Source organism: Haliotis rufescens, unplaced genomic scaffold (assembly GCF_023055435.1).
Source record: "Haliotis rufescens isolate VD_foot unplaced genomic scaffold, xgHalRufe1.0.p SCAF_17, whole genome shotgun sequence".
Classification (NCBI taxonomy): domain Eukaryota; kingdom Metazoa; phylum Mollusca; class Gastropoda; order Lepetellida; family Haliotidae; genus Haliotis; species Haliotis rufescens.
This window is the reverse complement of record NW_025963857.1, coordinates 24,715,391-24,728,642: the sequence shown is the minus strand read 5'-3', so window position 1 is coordinate 24,728,642 and position 13,252 is coordinate 24,715,391.

The window sequence follows — 13,252 nt, the reverse complement described above, 5'->3', positions numbered from 1 at the left end:
TATCAAAGACTTGATTGTATGTCTTCATATTAAAAAATGTTCTATATCTAACAAACCAATATGAACATGAGATAATTATCAAATATTTCTCATTGTTCATCGTAGTGTTATAAACATTTTATGAGATTCACTGTTGTAACATATGACTGTTGTAAATTCCGTGTAATTATCACATGCTTTATATTCAACAACAGGTTATTTGTCGTAAGGTGTTAATCTAGGCATGGTTTATTCAATTGTCCTGTAAAGAAGTATATTTGCATCATCATCATCATCATCATCATCATCATCATCATCATCATGTGCTTGTTTGTTGTTTAACGCCGAACTCAGTAGTATCCCAGCTGTATGACGGCGGTCTGTAAATAATCGGGTCTGGACCAGACAGTCCAGTGATTGATATCATGAGCATCGATCAACGCAATTGGGATCGATGACATGCTTCAACCAAGTCAGCGAGCCTGACCACCCGATCCCGTTAGTCGCCTCTTACGACAATCATAGTAGATAGAAGATAGTAGTAGTAGTAGTAGTAGTAGTAGTAGTAGTAGTAGTAGTATCCATCTGAACTGTAATTATTATTCCGCTGAAATGTATACTAAGACCTAGCCTTCCTCACTGTTTCTAGTTGCCGCCATTAGTTTATCCCAAGGGCAACACATTGCCTTAATCCATCATTAAGACTGTTACACAATCACGTAATTACCACTACCTAGATAATAACGTGAGTAGTTCGGTTGTCCTTGGTAACATCATAATGGTCTTAAGTAATTAATTATACTACCATCGCGACTGTACGCATGTTTTCTTCGCGATAATTGTAATATCACGGTTTTGCAATGTCCTGTCCCCCGTGGTGATTCAAGGTTAGAATATATCCCCAGAAACAAAGCTGGTCGTGAGGGCAACTAAGTTGATCGGTCGACTTGCATGGTAGATTGCGCGACATCGTACCTCAGCGGATTGGATAATTGCTCAAAATTTCAATCACCGGACTGTCTGGTCCAGACTCGACTATTTACTGAAATATTGCCGAGCGCAGCGTTCACACACACACACACACACACACACACACACACACACACACACACACACACACACACGCTCGCACTCACGCACACGTACATACGCACTCACGCACGCACGCGCACACACACACACACGCGTGCACACACACACACACACGTTCATACAGATAGACCCCCCGTCCTTGAAGATTTATTCTCCAATGAATCTGCACAAAATAAATGTCAATTCTTATAATTATTTAAATCACTATCCCTGCCGCATAGGATGAACACATTAATATGTAGTACCTGCTTACACAGACAGACATAAAACAACCAGTTGTATCGCGGAATAAAATAGTTCCTCAAAAGGAGAGGTGAGCGTACATACATGCTCAAACTCTTCTACAGCGACATCTTTTGTCCTGATGTCAATTCGGGCGGAAACCAGCGAAAATATTCACGCTAATGCGTTGATATGACGTCACGTTGCTATGGGCATCTTTGCACAAATAAAAACAATGCAACAGTTGGCGTGAACTAGCCATTCCGCAGGGAGCATACACATGCTAATGCTCAGTGAGAATAAGTGAAAATAATATCACCTACATCCTAGTCCCTATTGGCAATTTGTGATTACTACAACCACTTTAAGCATGCGATTTATATATTATGTATTTCTCGAACACATGTTCAAAGAAAACACATGTTCAAAGAAAGCGGATTGGCAATCAAGAGAACGCCATGCCTATATACTGGTAACCACGCCTACGTCCTTGTCCCTATGGGCAATTTGTGACCACTACAACCACTTTAAGCGTGCGATTTATATATTATGTATTTCTCGAACACATGTTCAAAGAAAGCGGATCGGCAATCAAGAGAACGCCTTGTCTATGTACTGGTAATCTAGGATAAGTTGAACATACTCACAACCTTAACGGGGCGGTCGGGTAGCCTAGTGGTTAAAGCGTTCGCTCGTCACGCTGAAGACCCGGGTTCGATTCCCGACATGGATACAATGTGTGAAGCCCATGGTGTCCCCCGCCGTGATATTGCTGGAATATTGCTAAAAGCGGCGTAAAACAGCACTCACTCACTCACTCACAACTTTAACGTGTTTGAGACAAGAAGGCGATGCACAGAATTTGGGCACACATATTTGGTTTGTCACAGGGGGAGAGGGTGTACGCATGTGCACGTGCAGGTCATGACGATGAAATTGACATGGCTCCCGTGGACACACGTGTTGCACGTGACTATGTAGAGGCCGGTGTGACAAGTCGATAACAGGATTCTCTAAGAGATGTTTGAAAGAGGTTAATTACAAACAAATAAACATGTCAGAATTATGTAAGCATTTCCAAATCATACATTCTCAGGCTCGAGAATTGGCCTATAATGACATAAATTATACAGAGAAAGAATGTACGAATATATTTCTATCTGTCACGATATTTTTCAATTGTTGCTATCCTTGTAAGCCGAGACAGGACCCGCACATATCCATTGAACTACTTGTCGCGGACCACCCACTACCCCTTTTTTCACAATGGGACGCGCCAGTGGGCGGGCTTCGAACATAGTCATACGGGGTTAATTGTCAGGTCATAACACCAGTTATCCTGGCTTACCAGTAAGTTTGTTCGTTTGTTGTTTAACGCCGCACTCAGCAATATCCCAGCGACATTATGGCGGTCTGGAAATAATTGGGTCTGGACCAAACAACTCAGTGGTTGACATCATGAGCATCGATCCACGCAATTGGGATACGATGACATGCATCAACCAAGTCAGCGAGTCTGACCACCCTATCCCGTCAGTTGCCTTTTGCGACAAGCATAGTCGCCCCCTCACGACAAGCATGGGTTCCTGAAGCCTATATAAGTACTTCTTCCCACCATAAATGGGCGGTCAGGTAGCCTAGTGGTTAAAGCGTTCGCTCGTCACGCCGAAGACCCGGGTTCGATTCCCGACATGGGTACAATGTGTGAAGCACATTTCTGGTGTCCCCCGCCGTGATATTGCTGGAATATTGCTAAAAGCGGTGTAAAACCATACTCACTCACTCCGACCATAATTACAAATGCTTTCCATGATTTTTTGTTTGTTGTTTAACGCTGCACTCAGCAATATTGCAGCTATATGACCGCGGTCTGTAAATAATAGAGTCTGGACCAGACAATCCAGTGATTGACATCATGGACATCGATCCACGCAAGCTTTCTATGAAATGTAGTACTATTAGTATTTTATATTGCACTTTGGGGCAAATAATGCAATAAATAGAATATAAATAATATAATAAAATAAAAAAATAATAGTGCCTTATGAGATAATTGATTTTGTTGGTTTTGTTGAGGTTATGAATGAACTGAGGTTTTGACCCATTTACCGTCAGTTCATTGAACTCAGGACCACAGTGCCGGACAAAAGAAAGTTTTGGATCTTAAGTTTGCAGTGTTTCGGCGACTGTTTTCAGACAAGAAACGTCTTGATAACGTTTGTGATTCTTTGCTCGAATTCAATTTATAAGTGTATACTTTCTTTTGCCCGGCAGTTCAGAACATCCTCAATACAGTAAACTACGGTTATAACGAACCCGCTTAAAACGAACTAACGGATATAACGAACTAACTTTTTAGTCCCGACTATATGCTGTAGTTATGCTGTATATATGCTTATAACGAATTACGGTTATAACGAACTAAAATTAGTAGTCCCTTTGAGTTCGTTATAACTGTAGTTTACTGTATATTGTTTATGTTTTGTTAGTATGTGTGGGTGGGTGTCTGTACTTTGATTAGACAATCTAGGGAGTAGATTTACAAATAACGGCCACTAACAAAAAATTTGATGAGGATGTATGCTTTTCAAACAGTCGTGATTTTTAAAACAATTCTCCCTTTTCTCCGAAGTCTCACCCTCTCCATCTTAAATCACTTAACAACTTCTATCAGTTATCAGCCTCTGAATTAATATAAGACATCTCCAACGGTAGTAGAGATAGTATGTCAGTCGACGTTAGTGTTGTCATATTTAAATGACACATATCATTCACCCGGAAATAGGACAAGATGGCGCATCCTGGGACATCGTTTAGTGATGACCTGATACATCGACTGGGATACAGTCTAGCATGAATGTGGCAACACCGCAGCGTAAGCAGCTAACTGGTTATAACATCGAGTACATCCCTGTGTGTTGATAGAGGGCAGTCGATATACTGATACATCATGGCTCCAATAACCTTTCCGCTATGGAGTATTTCTCACGTTATCATTCACACTGGGTATTGATAGTTTTCTTTTGGTTATTCTACGTATTTTGTAGTCTGTTGGTATTTCAAAACAAATCAGTTGGCCTTTTTCAATCAGGTCGTCTTACGAACGCTGTTTCAGGTGACTTTTGATGTAGATCTGTTCCTGTGCTGCCCCACTCGTGTCACACTGGCATAAGCTCCCGACAGTGATACACGTCTAAGTTACAATAAGCGAGAAGCAGTAGAGTATGTATTATTCACTGCAGTAGAGTTCAGGTTTGTGTGATGCCTGCATTCCATCAGTGAATACATCTCTGTACAGAAATACAGACTAGATCGTTGTACAAAGCGATATTTGAGTGAGTGAGTTGGGTTTAACGCCGCTATTAAAAGTATTCTAGTTATATCACGGCGTGTCAGCTTAATGTGGGAGGAAAGCCCGAAGTGATGAAGGTCTTACCACCTCGGTGAAACCCACGAGCTGACAAACCTAGAAACATAATCGGGGCGAACCGGGATTCGAACCACAATCATAGGTTTCTGGCGTGCCCAAGGGACGCAACCCTGCACAACAAATCGCGGCGCCTAAGACGACTGGGCCACCCGATATTTGAGCCATACTTTAACATGGACTTAAGGCTAACTTAGGGCTAAGGTTGTTTTGTACAAAGGCACCCATGGGCCATGGCCCCGTTCGACAACGCGATTGTAGCGCCAAGATGATCGTAACTCCCATACTTGGACCTACGACAGTCATTGCGCTACGGTCGCTTTGTGGAACGCAAGCTGGAAAGCCCACGTAGGGTAAAAGCGCTCAGTGTTGTTGTATTGTTTAAAAAAAATTTAGTATGCGTATTTGTTCGCACCAACTTGCGTATTTGCGTTTATCTGGAGCGCTGAATGCACTGCGTTGCGTCGCCTATGTTGACCTGATGTGACATGACAGATGTTCTTTGTGGTACAAAAACATGATATGTTCTCGATCTTGACAATGTTATCTTTAACTGATACAAAAACACCCAGTTTTCCTTGTTTGTATTTTATCAAGATAACAGTGTAGCAGATAATCTATAGGAGGGGCGGTCGGGTAGCCTAGTGGTTAAAGCGTTCGCTCGTCATGCCAAGACCCGGGTTCGATTCCCGACATGGGTACAATGTGTGAAGCCCATTTCTGGTGTCCCCCGCCGTGATATTGCTGGAATATTGCTAAAAGCGGTGTAAAACCATACTCACTCACTCACTCACTCACTCACTCACTCTATAGGAGTAACATAAGCCTCAGGTTGTTGCTTATGTGGTTTGTGTAAATGTTTATGCCCTGTAGTTGTATAGGGGGACATATAGTTTACACATAAACAATATTCTTTGTTATTTAACGATTGCAGTGAGTTAAATTTTCATATTTAAAAAAAAATATGTTCTGTAATTAATACAGATAAAAATACCAATTCCAGTCTAATGCACATCTGGACACCGACGGCTCTATCGTGAGTGAGTGAGTGAGTATGGTTTTACGACGCATTTGGCAATATTCCAGCAATACCACGGCGGGGGACACCAGAAATGGGCTCCACACATTGTACCCATGTCGGGAATCGAACCCGGGTCTTCGGCGTGACGAGCGAACGCTTGAACCACTAGGCTACCCGACCGCCCCAACGGCTCTATCGAATAACGCATGGAATCACTGGATTGTCTGGTCTAGATTCGATTATTCACAGACCACCACCATATAGTAGCTGGAATATTGCCGACTGCAACGAACAAAACACAAACAATCTTCTTTGTTTAACCACAATTACAATTAGTTATATGTTCATATTCCTATAAACTTTGAAATAATAACAAACTTTGAAATTGAATAAAATGTATTTTTAAAAAAACAACACACAAGAAAACAACAACAAAAACAAAAACGTTACATAAAACCAAGGACGTTAAATAAATCTATGATCACGGACATTCGTTAATCCAGACCGCGTTACCATGGAAACGTCACTATAGGTCATTAAGAACTGAACAAAAAACAGGCCTCGTTTATCAACAACCTCGTTTAACCGAGTCATTATAACTGAGTCGTTTGGTTAAACGAGTCTCCACTGCACGTCATTTATGTGTAGGTCTTATTAACGGGCAGTAAAACGCGTTGTTGCCAATACGAAATACGGTTGCAATTATTGCTGCTTCAGACAGAGCGGCACGACTCGGCCTAACCAGCTTGAATCATCTCATTCAAATAACACTTTGCCCAGCCCATTTAAGATTAATCAAGCAAAAAACGAGTACTCGCATCACATAGACAATGTCTCAATTTCAAACAGAGCATTAAGAATGCTCCACAACACCCACAATGAGAAGCGGCCTGTAATATATCTCCGTCATGATATCAAACTGCTACAATATTTGAATATAATCTTCTAAATCTCGTGCGTTATTCTTTGTAAGGGTATTTTTTTATCATTGAAAAACCAACCGGATACCGTGTCTAAATGTAAGTGATATTTGAAGTGATCTTATTGTTTTAAACCAGCAGACGATTTGGAATCATAAAAAATTATACTGGTATAACCCGGAGATGTTTCCTTGTAATGATATGCGGTTTCAAAAAGAATGGTGCGATTTTCTTGTATATATATATAAGTCACATATTCAGGAAATCAATAATCAATCAATACTTTCTTGTTTCAATGCCAACTGACGCATAATCCGCACAACCATAATAGCAGATACGCATTTTCATCATGGCACCACGAACTTTTAAGACAGATATTTTCGTAACATGAATTATGTATTGCTCTTTTCAGTTACAAATATATAATGACTTCAAAAAAGGGTACAGCCTTATTACGTAATGTTTGTTTGGTTGTTGTTTAACGCCGCACTCAGCAATATTACAGCTATATGAAATATGTAATATGTGAATAATCGAGTCTGGACCAGACAATCCAGTGATTGACATCAACATGGATATACGCAATTGGATACGATGACATGCATCAACCAAGTCAGCGAGCCGCACCACCCGTCCCGTTGCATCTTACGATAAGAATGGGTTGCTGAAGACCTATTCTAACCCGGGTCTTTGCGGTTTCAGAGGTTTTTGTGAAGTTTCTTACACAAAATCATCTTACATATATAATCAACCTAGATTCAGTGTACGCGAACTAACATCTCATATTTATATCGGTCTCTCTTACAGGTGAAGTTCAAGATTATTGCACTGACAGAGCGACGTAAATGCATAAGCATCGATCCAAGCACTTGGGATACGATGACATGCATCAACCAAGTCAGCGAGCCTGACCACCCGATCCCGTTAGTCGCTTCTTACGACAAGCATAGTCGCCTTTTACGGCAAGGATGGGTTGCTGAAGACCTATTCTAACCCGGTTCTTTGCGTGTCTATTACGTAATGTAACTATGTCGGTTGTGCGTAATTCTTCATATAATTGACATTGAAAAATAATGTTTTTCATCTTCTTTGACTTTTCACAAGAAATATTTTCTCGATATCTTACACATACCTTTTCTTACATTTTGTATTCACAGACAGTAAAAAGAGATTCTTAACAATAACACTTTATATAATAATGCCTTTGTAAATTAGTAAAGGTTTACAGGACAAAACATCTAGGTTAACTTAACCACTTTTTTGCGAATTGGTTTAAATCTATGAAGCAGACACTTATAATGTGGATGGTCACCAATGCTTGTCGGCTCAAGGCAAACGTGAGTATGATTCCTAGACTATGTTTAAGACAGCATCACCTAGTTCATACCTATGTCTGTAAAAAGGTCTTGCAAAGATATATGACCATGTCGAATGTGTGTATTCACCACACTGACGTACAATTGTGGGCGCACCTGTGGGAGATTGGTGTCAGTGTATGACGCCAGGTGGACGACAAGAAGACAGGAGGACAATGCAAGAGGCCGGTGGAGGTTATCAGCAGTCAGACTAGAGGACAACCTATCACGATGCTGAAATTCATGTCAGATGACTAGCCTACCACACATTCATACCAGACGTGTATGCGGTCGGCAAGCATGGCGTCTGAGACTTGACCTAGATATCAGTGTGTCTGTATACTAGAGCGTGGTTTGTATCTGAGTATTGAACCAAAGACCACAAAGGCTGTAAGTCCCCATTATATGCTGCCAGACATATAATAGGCAAATAGACCGTGAATAATATATGTCAACCTTTAATGTTGAGCCCGCTTCAATATGGTGGTTAAGTGATGTTGCATCCTAGCGGAGATGCAGACGGATATGAAATGCCGTGTTGCTCATTCGTGTTGTCTATCAAGGCATGTCAGAGGATATCTGTCGGTCCTGACAGCGTTCTGGTTGTGTGTGGTGCAGTGCAACTTTGTGTTGGTCCTCCGCACACACACGGAGCACACGTCACATGAGAACCAAGAGGGCAGCACATACTCTCGTGTACTCCTGGCATATCGGCCGGGACCATCAAATGGGCAGTGCGCAGTACGAGCTTGTGAACACTGCCTCGATAACTGGGCTCTTAGTCTCCGTGTGCAGCCGCTGTGGCCGACAGATAGGCGTGGTCAAGGCGAGCAGTTTATATACTGTTGTCAAGTGAGCAGCGCAACGCTTCATCACGGCTACCATCATGGCGGCTCGGCTTAGTCAAGACGTGTACCTTGCATTGATCTGCTGGTGTATAGCACAGTATCACCGTACTTGCAACGGCCGCGAATAGACGCGGTATAGATTTCAAGGGGTATGCTTCTGATCATTCAGTCAAATTACACTTGATGGGTTGGTGAGAGACTCAGATTTGGGGTGTCTTTGAAGTAGGTCTATTAGCTGACGATAGGTAATTGGTGCTGATCAAATGCTCTTTACTTCAAAAATATGCCGACGGTTCATGGATGTCTAGTACAGAAGGGACCAGATAAACATATATGCATACCAGAGTCACACACTTGGTTGAAAAGAAATCTCCTTCGAGGCATTAGGACGATGCACATGATATTGTAGTCTGTGTAGGAAGCGTTTGTATTGCCTTATTACTTTGTTACACAGTGGTTTTTGCCTGGTAATATGATCTCCGTTATCTGTCTTAAGAAACACCATCCCAAGGCCCCTCTGCATAAGGACCAGCACTGAGCCTGTTAATGGAATGTCATTTTGTAACTTGAAACTCCACAATCTCTGCTCAGATCCGAGCACATTCTGACCACTGGAGGATATAGTGTTATCACAAATGTTGAATTGGAGATGTGGCTTTTAGCTCTATGGTTGTTGGTGTCGTTGTATTGGATATATGGCTGTTGAGTGTCGTTGTATTGGATATATGGCTGTTGGCTGTCGTTGTATTGGCTATATGGCTGTTGAGTGACGTAGTGGATATATGGCTGTTGGGTGACATTGTGTTAGACATGTGGCTGTTGTGTGCCGTTGTATTGGCTACATGGCTGTTGTGTGCCGTTGTATTGGCTATATGGCTGTTGGGTGACGTTGTAGTGGATATATGGCTGTTGAGTGTCGTTGTTATGGCTGTTATGTGTCGTTGTAGTGGATATATGGCTGTTGGGTGTCGTTGTAGTATATATATGATTGTTGGGTGACGTTGTAGTGGATATATGGTTGTTGGGTGGCGTTGTAGTGGATATATGACTGTTGAGTGTCGTTGTAGTGGATATATGGCTGTTGAGTGTCGTATTGGATATATGGCTGTTGAGTGTCGTTGTATTGGATATATGGCTGTTGGGTGTCGTTGTAGTGGATATATGTCTATTGGGTGATGTTCTATAGGAAATACGACTGTTGGGTTGTTTGCTTTTAACGGCCTTTTGGCTCATATATGAATAACATACTTATGACAAAATAGGATTTATTGTTTTACCGTTTACTCTACTGTGTATAGATCATCAAAAGACTTCATACATAGGTTCTCGTTGGGTGGAGATTTGCGTTTGTTGGCCTCAATGATCTGTCTTTCTAAGTGATTGGCTTATACGCGCAGTATACATTATATATGATTTTCCAAATTCATTATTGTTCCTGGTAGAATCTTTATTGGTAGTTACATTCACTAAATTTCGATTGAGTCGATATCCTTGATAGGACTTTATTGGTTTTTTTTCTTTCCCTGAAAACACTACACTCTATGGTTGCATCATAATGCCGAAATATCAAATGTCGTATCGACGTATTGAGTTTTATCATCATCGAATAACCATTTCTTGTTTGTTTTATTTTTAGCCATCATCAAGCATGGGTGTACATACTCTCTTGTGCCTAGTAGTGTCCATCTGATTATTGCCCAAAGATTCGAGTTAACTCGATTTTAATGTTGCACCTGTTTAAGAAAAAGCGATAAAAATATATTGTGTGTCTCTTAGCTAATACATCATGGGCTGTAGGTACCTGGGTACATTGGATCATTTGTGACACGCATTAAGATGATATATATATATATATATATATATATATATATATATATATATATATATATATATATAAAACAGACAATATTCGCAAAATGGTACAAAAGCGAGGACTTTATTGACATACTTACCCGACTATAGCAATAGCACAGTTGTAGTGTCGGGTCGTGGAGATAACGTATGCAGTCGACGGTTGTATGTAGGACAGGGCGGTGTTGTTAGATGTTGCAGTCGCAGCAGAAGAGGAATGGAGTATTTGTAGTGAGTGAGTGAGTGAGTATGGTTTTACGCCGCTTTCAGCAATATTCCAGCAATATCACGGCGGGGACACCACAAATGGGCTTCACATATTGTACCCATGTGGGGAATCGAATCCGGGTATTCGGCGTGACTAGCAAATGCTAACCACTTGGCTACCTCACCGCCCCAGAAGTATTTGTATGTCAGTAGAAGAAGTATATAATAGTATATTCGGATTAGTATAGGAAAGTTTAATAATAATAATAATGATGATGATGATGTAGTCAGTAGAAGTAGTATATAATAGTTACTCGGATTAGTATAGGAAAGTTTAATAATGATGATGACGACGACGACATTGACGACGACGACGACGACGACGACGATGATGATGATGATGACTGAATATGGTTTTACACCGTTCGTGGCAGTATTTCATTCAGCAATATCAAAGGTAGTAGTATATAATAAAGTAAGATTTTCGAAAGTTTCTCTGCGTCATGTCACCTTGAAGTCTATAGTTATGCAACACGTGCATATTGACAAAATATAACAATCAAACAATACAATCATATCGATTTAGAACCACTTCCTATAGCCAGATACATTCTGATGCCCTTCATCCTCTATTACATCATGGCGACATCCCGCGTTTCATCCGTACGCCTGCCCGCGGTACCCCAGCTGTCGCGGGCAGACCAAATGAACAGTCACCATTTAACGGCGTCCATGCTGACATGCTGTCTCGATATATGGGGACCACGTGTCACAGTGTTGGGGAACTGCAACCGAAATGTAAAGGATCTGAAAGTCCTTATATGGTACATTATTTGGCGCGATTCCCAACCTTCTACATCGAGGAACGAACAATGATAGGCGGCCTCGCGTATGAAAGGACCAGTACCCATCAGGCTAACATTTAATCCCTGAAATAAGGTAATCTTGTTTGAAAATCTATATCTACAAAATAAAAAGTAAAATCCAGATGGAGCCTAGAACAATGCCTAATTCCTAGAGCAGGGGCAATCTAGACTTGCCAAGTCCTTCTAGACTCGGGTTGGATTAATTTTTATATATTCTCTAGGGCCTCGGAGACAGTGTGTGTGACCATGATTCATATGCTGTGTCTTTTGGTAATGCGATGTTTATATGTTTTGTATAGTTTATTTTAGAGAGGGGAATATTTCTTTATTTCATTACTTCGTGTTCTTTTTGGGGGGCACGGGTGGCCCAGTCGTCTAAGGCGCCGCGATTCGCTGCGCAGAGTTGCGTTCCTTTGGCACGCCAGAAACCTATGATTGTAGGTTCGAATCCCGGTTCGCCCCGATTACGTTTATAGGTATGTCAGCACCATACCCGTGCTCGTGGGTTTCACCGAGGCGGTAAACGTCTGAGACCTGCATCACTTCGGGCTTTCCTCCCACATTAAGATATAATCCGCAGCTGATATATGTCGGATGTAACGAATTATCGGCTATTACGAAACATATTCTAACCCTAGGGTAATGTGAGTTGTTTTAACGCTGCACTCAGCATTATTCCAGCTACATGACGACTGTCTGTAAATTACCGACTCTTGGCCAGACAGTCCAGTGATTGACCTTTTGAGCAATGCTCCACGCCGCGGGGTACGATGACATGCAATCAATCAAGTCCCAGAATCTGACCACCCCCACCAGTTAGTCACCTTGTTCGACAAGAACAGGTCGCTGGGGATCTATTTTAACCCTGAACCACCAGGGTCTCTACTCATATAGGGAGTTTATTGAAATCATTGTTACTGTTGATGAAAAAAGAACTTCGGATATAACGAACTCCGGATATAACGAACTTCGGATAAAACGAATTGAATGTCAGAATCCCTCGGAGCTGGTTATAACCACTTGTCTGGATCTCAATGCCTATATATGGATAGCAGCTTGTGTATAGTCACCTATACACCAGACTCGCAGTATATGTAACCCCACGTTTAATATGAGACATGTACACAGAACAGGTTTTATTTTTTTAGTCCCTTTGCTTCCTGGCAATATCTATCTCGCCCATGCCATTTTAAAAATATTTTGTTAAAAGAAATAAGGACCAATTGTTTTACATGACAAAGAAGCATTCATTTATGAATATAGAACATATTACAAAACAAAATGAGTATGTGAGCCTCTTTGATCTATTTATCAGGTTGATCGAAAATTAAATCGACAAAACCATTTCCATAATTATAATAACTCTATACTACCAGACCGTATATACTTAAAAATATACACCGGGTATACAAATATAATAAGGATGCCGCTCTTGTGTTTTCCGGCGTACGCACTTAAAACAAC